Below are 10,961 nucleotides of genomic sequence, written 5' to 3'. Positions count from 1 at the left end.
GACTCTTTAAGTTTTCTCACCAAGCCCATCCCCTAGGTCAACTCTCCAGGTCATCTCGCCAAGTCACTCCCACCTAGTCACCTCAATGAGTTGACTCTTTCAGTCAGCTCACTAAGTCTATTGTTCAAGTACGCATGCCAGGTCAGCTCACCAAGCCATCCCACCAAGTCATGTCACCAAGTTGATTGTTCGAGTATGCTCACAAAGTTGACTCTTTAAGTTCTCTCACCAAGTCACCCCACCAAAGCACCTCATTAAGGTTAGTCTTTAAGTCTGCTCACCAAGTCAACTCGCCAAGTCGCCGCACCAAGTTGACTCACCTATCACCTCACCAAGTGGACTCGCTAAGTCAGCTCGCCAACTTGCCCCACCAAGTTGACTATTCAAGTATGCTCGCCAAGTTGACTCTTTGAGTTTGATCATCAAGTCACCCCACCAAAGTGCCTCATCAAGGTCAGTCTTTAGGTCCTCTCATCGAGCTTGCTCACCAAGTCAACTTGCCATGTCATGTCTCTAAGTGGCCTCGCTAAGTTGGCTCACCAACTTTCCCCACCAAGTTGCCACTTTAAGCCCACTCACCATGTTAGATTGCCAGGTCGGCTCCCCAAGTCAACTCGCCAAGCTGACAATTGAAGTAAACTCACCAAGTCGACTCTCTAAGTTCACTCACCAAGTTCGCCCCCTAGGCCAACTCTCCAGGTCAGCTCACCAAGTCACCCCCACTTGCCCCACCAGCTTGCCACTTTAAGTCGACTCGCCATGTTAGCTCGCCAGGTTGACTCCCCTAGTCAGCTCGCCAAGCCAACAATTCAAGTATGCTCACCAAGTGGACTATTTATGTTTGCTCACCAAGTCCACCCCCTAGTTCAGCTCACCAAGTCACCCCCACCCAGTGCTTATTGTGAACAAACTAATCTAGATCATAAGAGAAGTGATTAGAGATTATTATGAAAGGGTGCCACTGAAAAGAGATATAACTCACGTTATTTACAACATGACTAATCATTTCTAATGAAAGCTATAAAAAGGTAGTTCTATCATTCAACTCAGGATGATTGGAAGAACTTATTATATTTTGTATCTCACAATGATCACTCTGTAAGAGAGCATATTGCCTTTGGCACCCATTCAATGTAGGCATATAAAGTCTACCATCAGAAATGACATCATCTTTGAGTATATTTATATTGTCATATCAGACAACTTATCACAATATTTAGAGCATAAATGTAAAATTATATCAGAGACGACTTGCATATTTGCAAATTCTTACTTGTATATCAGACACAACGAACAATACAAGGTACTAAGAATTTCCTCAGTCATTGCATGTAATTTCCTATATATCAGAAATAGCAAATATATATCATCTTGATTGTTATGTAATCATAATTATTTTGATCTGAACCATATTGTATATGCATTTGGAATTAAGAATCATTCAAATATTACTTTAATACAAGAAACTATTTCTATATTCATTGAATTGTGAAGAATTCAAGTAGTATCTCGTAATAAAAAACATACGAAAATTACAACCACCAAATTATGTGACTGAGAAGTGAGTCTGCAAAGTCTGTAGTTGCTCATTTTACTATAAACAACATTTTCCTAAGAAGCTTTACCCCAGTCAGGAATTGATACTCCAATGACACATACTCACAACCACTAATTTTTTGTCCACTAGGGTCCCTGCCAATATTTGAAGGTTGCATATGATGCATGACTACTACTAGGATTTTCTCCACAAAAAGAAATTCATGTTGTCATAAAAGCTATTGTCTAGTAACATCCTGGCAAATCTTGTGCCTCTAAATTTCTAATGATGTCTGTATATGTCAGATCCCAATTGTGACGGTCGAAAATAACACATTACATATCTTCCTAGAATGTTCTTGACAGGAAGAGATCCCCTATTTTAAAATAAGACAAATCAGAGTCAGTCCATTTATAAGTCAGATATACAAATATAGCTGGCACATAGTCTATTAGAAACTTAAGCTTCCACTCTACTTACCAAACATGAGAGTCACAGTTGTTGTTCCGGTTACTGCATGGAGGGTTTGAGTCAAAACTTATACATTTAGCATATTTTCAGTTTTTTGCTTTAGAATGTTTGAAAATAAGAATAAGGTCATGGACATCATCAAAAATGAAAATACCAATCAGTTTTTAAAAATACAATTTCAACTACACCCCATAGAGTGATTTCAAATGAGTAACTAACTTAACTGTGAACAATTAGCAAAGTGTACTTAATTTTTTAATAATATTTGTTTTAAAAAAAATGCATTCAGGCATGAAAAAAATAAAAAAGAAGTTGTGTAAATAAATAAGAGTTGTCAACGAATATTTTTTGACAATTGAACCAGTAGCACACATAAATAGATGCTTTGATATCTGTTAGGAATTACAAAGCAAAAAGTATTTGAACAACAAAATGCTTCACTCTTGAGGAACAAACTCAAATAATCTACATATGCAAATAGTTCAATGCATGCAACTATGAGAGTGATACTTCAAAAGCATCGAATGCCTGCTGAATAGACATGGCATTCTGCCTAGGATTTTTGAAAATCCAAAGATAAAAACAACTTGAAGCAAACTAGTATGTTAATTAGCATTATCCTCATTGCAAAGAGATTAAGCAATCTACCTTTTGTACAGTATCCTCTTCTGACTCTTCACTGTCTGATTCTTTAGAGCTTGTGTCTTTCTTTGGGGGGCCTTTCACCTGGATAGAAGCATTCTGTAAATGCAAAATATAGTAAAATTGTTATACAAAATATATTAACAAGCAACTTGAATTTCATACAAGAGAAACTGGTCAATATTCTCACACAGAGAATGGACTTCATTAGAAACAACATCAAGAAAAAAGTGGCATTTTAGTTTAAAAAGAGATTTTAGGCACACCATAAACCCTAAACAATAGAAGATTGTAAGCAACAAAAATACTAAAAAGCATGGTCACAACTCCCACACAAGTAGCAATATTAAAACTCATAGACCAAAATAATACCTTGTCATCTCTTAGCAATGCATGGCAACCTGAATGTTCCTTCTCCAACAGTTGACTCTCATACTGAGATAGTAATTCATTTTGTACTTAAGACCTTTTTCTTTGCAGGAATTATGCAAGAGAGTCACAGTAAAAATAGAGTTAAAATAAAACAGAGCACACTGAAATAACAGAGACAATCATCAAATCTGCTACAACATAATTACATTGATTCAACATATAAAATACAAACATGGAACTATGTAGATATGCACCAATATTACAAGGAATGCCTTACATTGAAATCACTTTTGTCCTATGATGAAACTGATCCAAACCAGGCATTGCAGTCTACTAAGATATCTATTTCCAAAGGGACACATTCACACAATCAACAAGGTTGGATTTTTAATCAATTCAATGTTTGGTTTGATATGAAATTTCAAAGTCTGGAAGGAATTACTCTGGTAAGAAGCAGAATTCTGATTTGCTTGAGAACATCCACAATCAGAATCAGAACTACAAGGTTCTAGTGATGAATCTTTTGGTCCATCCAAGCTATATGGTGAAAAAATTGTATTTTTGTTCAATGTATGGTGAATAAGGGCTAACCATTTTGCAGCAGGACCATTGTCTTCTACACCCAATATGCTCCCAGCATTCAATGACACAATTTCCTGAAACCTGTAAAGAAAAGAAAGAAAACCAAATGTTTAATGTTTACAACTATGAACACTTCAAAGAAATATAATAACATGTCAATGTCGCTTATTTGTGAGAATTCATCTAGTAGATTAATTACCACTCTGAGCATGGATGAAAATGCTGATTTGAATGTTTATGTACACTTATTAAGTTTTAATGTAAAGACCTTATTCATGCCAAAATTTAAATGAAAATTGATTAGGATAGAAGGATTTTAATGAGTTCCAGACTAAGGAAAAAGGCACTTGTACAAGGAGAGCCATCTTGCACCTTCTAAGACATGTTTTGAAGACAGACACATCTCTGGTATGAGGTATGTCTCCATTAATTTTTAGAAATTGAAGAATTTTGCAATACAAGTTAAAAGCAAAAAAGAGCAAATAAATAAAACAAGAATATATAATGTTTCAATCTGATAATTTGAATCATACAAAAATCCATGTAAATTTATAGTGATCAGGTATACACCTTTTAAGAGGGACATAAACAATTGTATGACTGATCCTTTGTTAGAGAGAACCTGCACTATTAGCATTCTTGTATGATTAATATACTATTCTTATTTTCAAAGTTCTATACCACGGAATTTTCAAAAATTGTTAATTTTTTTTTTTAAATACCTCCAAGTCTATGGAAAAGAAATTTAAAAACAAATAAACCCTCCAAACACTATTTTTCTTTAAATAGCTTCCATCTTTGAGATTTGAATATTGATTATTAGATAGGTTCAAGAGACACTAACCAATGTCAGATGCCAAATAGATGATCACCATAGCAACATCCCATTTATCTCCTTCTTTATAAAGAGGTTAGTTTTTCCAAAGATCGCCTAGGAATTCCTTGGGTGAAAGTATGTCCATTCCAGGAATACCTTTAATTGGACCAGATGCAATACCATTTACACATATTCCATAATCTATCCCCCACTCTAAAGCCATAGATCTTGTAAGACTATCAACAACTGCATGTAAACAAAACAAAACTTTGCTAGATAACTTGTTTAAATTATTATGTAAGTAAAATGACTCTCATGTTTATGCTGAAACATTTAAATTTATTAAATAGTTAATTCAAATCTTAATCCAAGAAGAATATAATGATTAAAAATGAACCTTTGCAGCAGAGACATGAATTTGATACCAGAAAGCTAAGGTACTGTATTGTAGCACTTAAGTTTAAAATAACACTAGCCTCTGAAGGAGGCTTTCCAATTCTACCTTCCCTCAAATACTTCAATGCTACTTGACTCATTGTAAATGTGCCAACAACATCAATATCCAGTACTGCAACCACATGTAATTTATCTAACTTCATGCCACAGTTAGGGACAAAAGCTAAAACATCTAAAAAGAGTTGACAAAAACTTAGCACTTCCTCCATTGACATACGTCATAATGAACTAAAAAGTATGAGTCATATACACCCTTCAAAAATAAGTCCTTAAGAAATTATGCTTCAATAGAGAGATCAATTCAAACATCCAAGTGACTTGGCACTATTCCGCAGAACATCAATGTCAAAGCAACTTCAATAAATCACTCAACCTTGTTAGGAAACCAGTTTGAATTTCTTTCCCCATCATTTGCCACAACATAGCTAATCAACAACATGCGTGCTTAGACAATGGAAAATACTCAAGTTGTAGTCTCCCTATGTGTGCTCCCACGAAGCATTCAGTCATTTCTCATCCACAAGTTTCAATACCCTCATTAGATCATCCATGTTCGAGATAATAATTGTGAAAGACTATAATGCTTAATAATTAATAAATATTGTATAGATTATGGAAAAACTTAATAAATTCCTTGTGCTACTCTTTGTTTGAAGGAATTACATTGAGGAGTGCTCACAAAGATGAAGCACCACGACTTGCTCAAAGGCTCAACCATTCCAATACTACTCCAGCTCAAGAAGGCTTAACTATGGAGTTTCCTCCATGGTTTAAACCACTCTACTTGGAATCCCATTTGCAAAACCTACAACAAGTGTTGTGCCTTATGAACCATTCATTAGGAAGCCCCTTGAGCTCATCAATAGATAAGCCTAAGATATTTTCCACATCAAGTCAAATTGTGATATTGCTATCACGATTCAATTGTACATTTTTTGAGTCAAACCCATTGACCCATGAATATAATATATGACACAAGAAAGAGGGTGAAATTGTAAATGTAATGGATTATACATCCTTTCCTCCTACTACTAGATGACTAAAGGTGCTTGTGTGCTAATTGTACCTCATTTTCTTGTAGTTATTTGCAATTCGTACCATTCGATCAGTATAGAAATTTGTCTTACAATTTGTTATAATTTTTACAAATGATCTAACACTCTTAGTGCTTCCAACTATGGAAGCTCATTTTTACTGTTAGAGGATCATTTTTACTGCCAGATTTAGACAATATCACTGGTTGATTGTCATAAAATAGTACTCCATATTTTAATGTATAGGTAGAGGTTATTGACTCTGCCATAACCAACACTCATAATTCCTCATCTTAGATATAGCCAACCTTAATATTTATAGGAATACTACTGGTAGCTACTAAAATTCCTTGCAATTCTACTAATTTAGGTAATTTTGATAGCAGTGTTCCATAGGGATACATGATCCCTAAATCTCATCATTTCTAAGAGGAGGGGATCCTCATAAGGCCAATATGCCAAGGAAATGCCATCTCCTCTCCTGGGATGTGTTCCTCAAAGAGGGGATATTTCTGAGGTACCCTCCCCTAATGAAAATATTCAGAAATAAATCAGCAATCAATATGATAATATAGTTTTTTTTGCAAGTGTGTAATACTGGTGCATGGAGCTAGATATGATGAGGAACAACAGAGAGCAAAGAATACTTAGGAAAGACTAGTGGAATGCTCAAAATACAAACAAATGAATACTTAGTGCACAAACTTCTTTACATATAAGGTGCAAAAAAAAATCTAGATACCTTGGAGTGTTCCATAGACCCAGAGAGCTTCGAGTGCATGTACATCATCTTGTACAGTGTTTTTGGTAGGAAATTTATATAATAGTAATACAAATTTATCATTTTTACTAACTATTATTATATATTGCAGATTATAATTTATTTATTTTATTATCATCATTACCATTATATATAGCAACTAGTAAGTTCTCTTATATATGACTCTATGGAGGTATGCTTACTCCAGGAGAGTCACTTATAGCAACTGGTAAGTTCTCTTTGATGTCAAAAAACAATATTGGAGAGGCTTCTCTATTATTACTAGAGATTCGATTTGTTATTAAAATATGCTCTATTGAAAATGATTGATTATACTGATTATATTGTGATGTGGAGCATGTACAACGCAGTATTTAAATTTGTGGAGCCACCTGAGTAGTCTGAGAAACAACCGGAGAAAAAAGTTAAAGACAAGTTCAAGATTGTTAGTCTGAAAGTCAAGGACGGAGTGGAATATGATTTAGAGCTGGTAAACTTTTTTGTTTTCAAAGAAATAGAAGAAGGAAAATAAATGATTCATAATGTAGAATCTGTTTGAAGCTGCTAGTTAGGCAGAAATATTCTTTATGGTTTGAACATTGATGTGAACTTATTACTAGATTAAAAAATTTCTAGTTTTGTGAATTTAGTGAGAAGTTTGAAGAGCAGAAGGAACTAGTAGCAGTAGAGCAAATATTGCACGTTGTTTATTTGGATCCACAACGTTCCACTCCTGTAAGTGAAAATTTTGAAGAATCATAAGTAGAAATCTATTAATTGGTTTAAAATTATCTCATGACATGATCACAGTTCAAAATTCCAAACATCCCCTGGTCATACAATAGATTAAGACCATTTTAACTTGGATTTTATGCATAAACACTCCTAGTGAAATGATTGATTAAGACTATTTTAATTAAATTTTGAAAATTAATGTACTGAATTGGTTATCCTCAATTTTGACATTTACAAAGGAGTTGGAAAAGCTCAAGAAGAAATTGGCTAAAGCTGAGGCTGCAATTGAGGCACAAAAAAAACCTCCAAAACATCCTGCTCCACGAATTGTTGGTGAAGGGCTTGTCATAGATGAATGGGTATGTGGTCTGCTCTGACCTATTCTTTGCATGCCCTCTATATCCATGCAACTTTAGGATTGTGGATCCTGGAAATCTAATTATGTTAACTTTAAAAATACAATTTAATAAGGAACTATTCTTGCTTTGTATCAGAAAGAGTAGAGGGAAAGGTATCTGGCACAACAACAGCTAGAAGGAGATGATTCCCTTTGACATTCCTACCTTTTTATGGTTTGATGATCTTTGCTTTCAAAAGTGTGCTTTAATTTTCTCAGATTTGTAGAAGCATCTGTCAATTTAAAAGATAATCTTACTACTGATTGTTAGAGGCTGGAGCATACAAGTTATTTGTGTGCATGTTCGCAAACTGTTAAAGAGAGATATATCTGGTAGATGCCAACTACAGGATACTTACCTTAGCAGTTTATGTCCAAGAAACTGACATTGCCACTGAGATAATGTCATTTTCAATTTATTGTTTGCAGATGAGAAAATGTCTTTTACAGATGTTTCAAGCAAGTTACTAGTGTGTAGTTTTTGCTTATGGTCTTGAATTGATTTTTGTATCTGGGCTTGACATTTTTGGAGGATGTTATCGAGCTCTTGGTCTCATGATTCTGTAAATAGGCTGAAATACAAATCATCTATGCTCTTAACTCTGTAAAGAGAGGTGGTGGACCATACTAATCAATTGTAGAAATCTAAAACTTGAAATATGGGGGAGCCGTTGTTAGATAAATATGGTAATTATGAGTTTTTTTCTTGCTAAAAATAATTCTCCGAAGATTTCATGGCAAAATATTAGCACTGTATGCCGACTCTTTGAATTTAGACCATCATGATTGGGCTACTTAAAATGGATGACACTCTATGTTTATGTTTATATATATATATATATATATATATATATATATATATCGATTGCTGGAGACTGTCATCGATAACAAAAGGTAATGCATTAGTCTCAGCAGCAATCAGATCTACAACACAGTTTGTCTACATTCAATTCAGTTACATAATATAAATTATAGTTTGGAAGTAAAAGATAATATAGAATACCTTGAGTATTCATATAACTGTCATATATTAGAAGTCTGAAATTATTTTAGTCTTCCATAAGAGTTACATTTCAGTGTCTTCTCTTTCATATTAATATTAAAAGGATATCACTATATCTCTATCAAAGATCCTATTAAAATTTTACACCTTCTAGTGTAGGCTTATATAAGAAATATAGGCTATGCAGCATAGCCTCCTCAAGTACCTAAATGCCTTTTAACTACTAGAGGTCAAAATGACACAATTTACAAACAAGAAGCTAAATGGGAATTTGAATTTCTCAAATATATACAACTAGAGCAAAACCTCCAGCACTGATTGGTCCTTCACAATGGGCAAGGACACCATAGGTAGGAATGAGGACAAACAAGAACTGTAAAGCATAGACAACCAAATAAATGCTATAAACAAAAAAATGTGTAATGGGATGATTGTGTATAGATACTTCCTTTTAGATAGTACTTAACAAGCTATACCACTGCTAATAGTGTTGTCCATATGAAAACAAATACCACAGTGGAGTTTTGCATTCTGGTCCCCCTCTAGATAGTTCATAACAAGCTATACAACTATTAATAGTGTTGTCTGTATTAAGACAAATATCACAATGGAGTTTGGCATTCTGGCCGTCCTTAAGGGAGTGACCTTTTCTTTTATACTTCTAAAAAAGTTAATGGCCCACTGCTCATAACTGAAAACAAAAAAGAAATTAGATATTAAAGTTTATATAGAATATAACAACTTCCATGACCAAGAGCAAAATAATAAATACACCAAGGCAGCTATGTAATGTAGCTCTCATGTTTACATTATATTTGTGGAGCATAAGTATTGTGTGCCAATTTGTGTCCATCTGTAAACTTTATCCATCAAAATTATCATGAGACATGTATCCAATAGCCACCTCAAATGAATAAATGCCTCCCAATCATTCCATTTCAAATTTCAAGCAATTTGTGAAGATGAGCAAACTAGATACATCGGTTAGACTGGAAGCAAAAAAGAAGTAGAAGCCTTCTTAAGGAGATACCACATATTTAAAATTGAAAAAATGTCTTTATGGGTAATGTTAAAATGTTTCACACCATCAACATAACTTTAAAGGAGCACTTATATCAACCTCTCACATATGCAAGTTTAACACATATGTTTTGTCAATGTTCTGTTGATCAAAAAACAATCCCATGGTAACTAGTTTTGGGCTCCCTTCAAGTGTAGGATTATATGAGTGATATGGATTGTGCAGCATAGCTTCCTCAAGTACCTAAATGACTTTTATAATAACTAGTAGAGGTTAGAATGACACTCTTTGCAAACAAGAAGCTAAATGGGGATTTGAATTCCTCAGATATATGCAACTGGAGCAAAACCCTCCAGTATTGATTGGTCCTTCAAAATGGGCATAGACACCATAGGCAGGAATGAAGGCAAAGAAGAACCATAAAGCATATACATATAAATAAATTCTATAAACAAAAAAAATGTGCAATGGGGTCATTGTAGGGGGTAGGGGGAGAAGATTGGCTAGTGCCCCGAATGGAGGAAGCTTCCAACACCAATAGAAGGTGGGTTCTCGTCGCATTAAATGAAACTTCCAAAAATTGATTTTGTTGAAGTAGTGAGTGTGCTTATGATGAACTTGCAATCCAAATTTTACTATTGAGTGTGCTTATGATGAACTTTCTTTACCTACTTCGTGGTCAAATCTTAGGCAACAAAGACTATGCAAGAAAGGTATAATCACTAGTACACAATGGCTACATACCAGAAAGAGTGGATACAAGCATAGACTATGACAAGCCAGATCATCATAAATGTCAATCCTTTAGGTTTCCCCATGAGCAATCAAACCCTAGATGAATATTTGTTGAAGTTGATAATTTATGTACTTTGTGCTTGCTTAATAAGATATCCAAAATAATTTTGCATTGTTGTGGAACTACGTTCATCCTAGATCATATAACCATTTTAAAGATTTTAGAAGAAAAAAATTTTAAAAGGCAAGAAAGGACTGAACCACATCATATTCATCAAGAAGCTCCTAATGTGGTTCGTCCTTGAAAGACCAAGTGAGTTATCTCAAAAAAGGTTTCATAAATGAAGGAATATTACTACAGTCCTTGATTTCACTAATCGGTCTTAAAATTTTCATTTT

General features: G+C 34.3%; 1 pseudogene; it reads left to right on the top strand.

Annotated features, from left to right (window-relative positions):
- Positions 1–6,866: 6,866 nt before the first annotated feature.
- Positions 6,867–7,960, top strand: LOC149551414 (vesicle-associated protein 4-2-like; annotated as a pseudogene).
- Positions 7,961–10,961: the final 3,001 nt, after the last annotated feature.

This window comes from Cupressus sempervirens, chromosome 6, assembly GCF_028749045.1.
Source record: "Cupressus sempervirens isolate cs-2001-9-10 chromosome 6, ASM2874904v1, whole genome shotgun sequence".
Taxonomy (NCBI): domain Eukaryota; kingdom Viridiplantae; phylum Streptophyta; class Pinopsida; order Cupressales; family Cupressaceae; genus Cupressus; species Cupressus sempervirens.
Note: the sequence above shows the minus strand (reverse complement) of the source record. Positions and strands in the feature narration are given on the sequence as shown.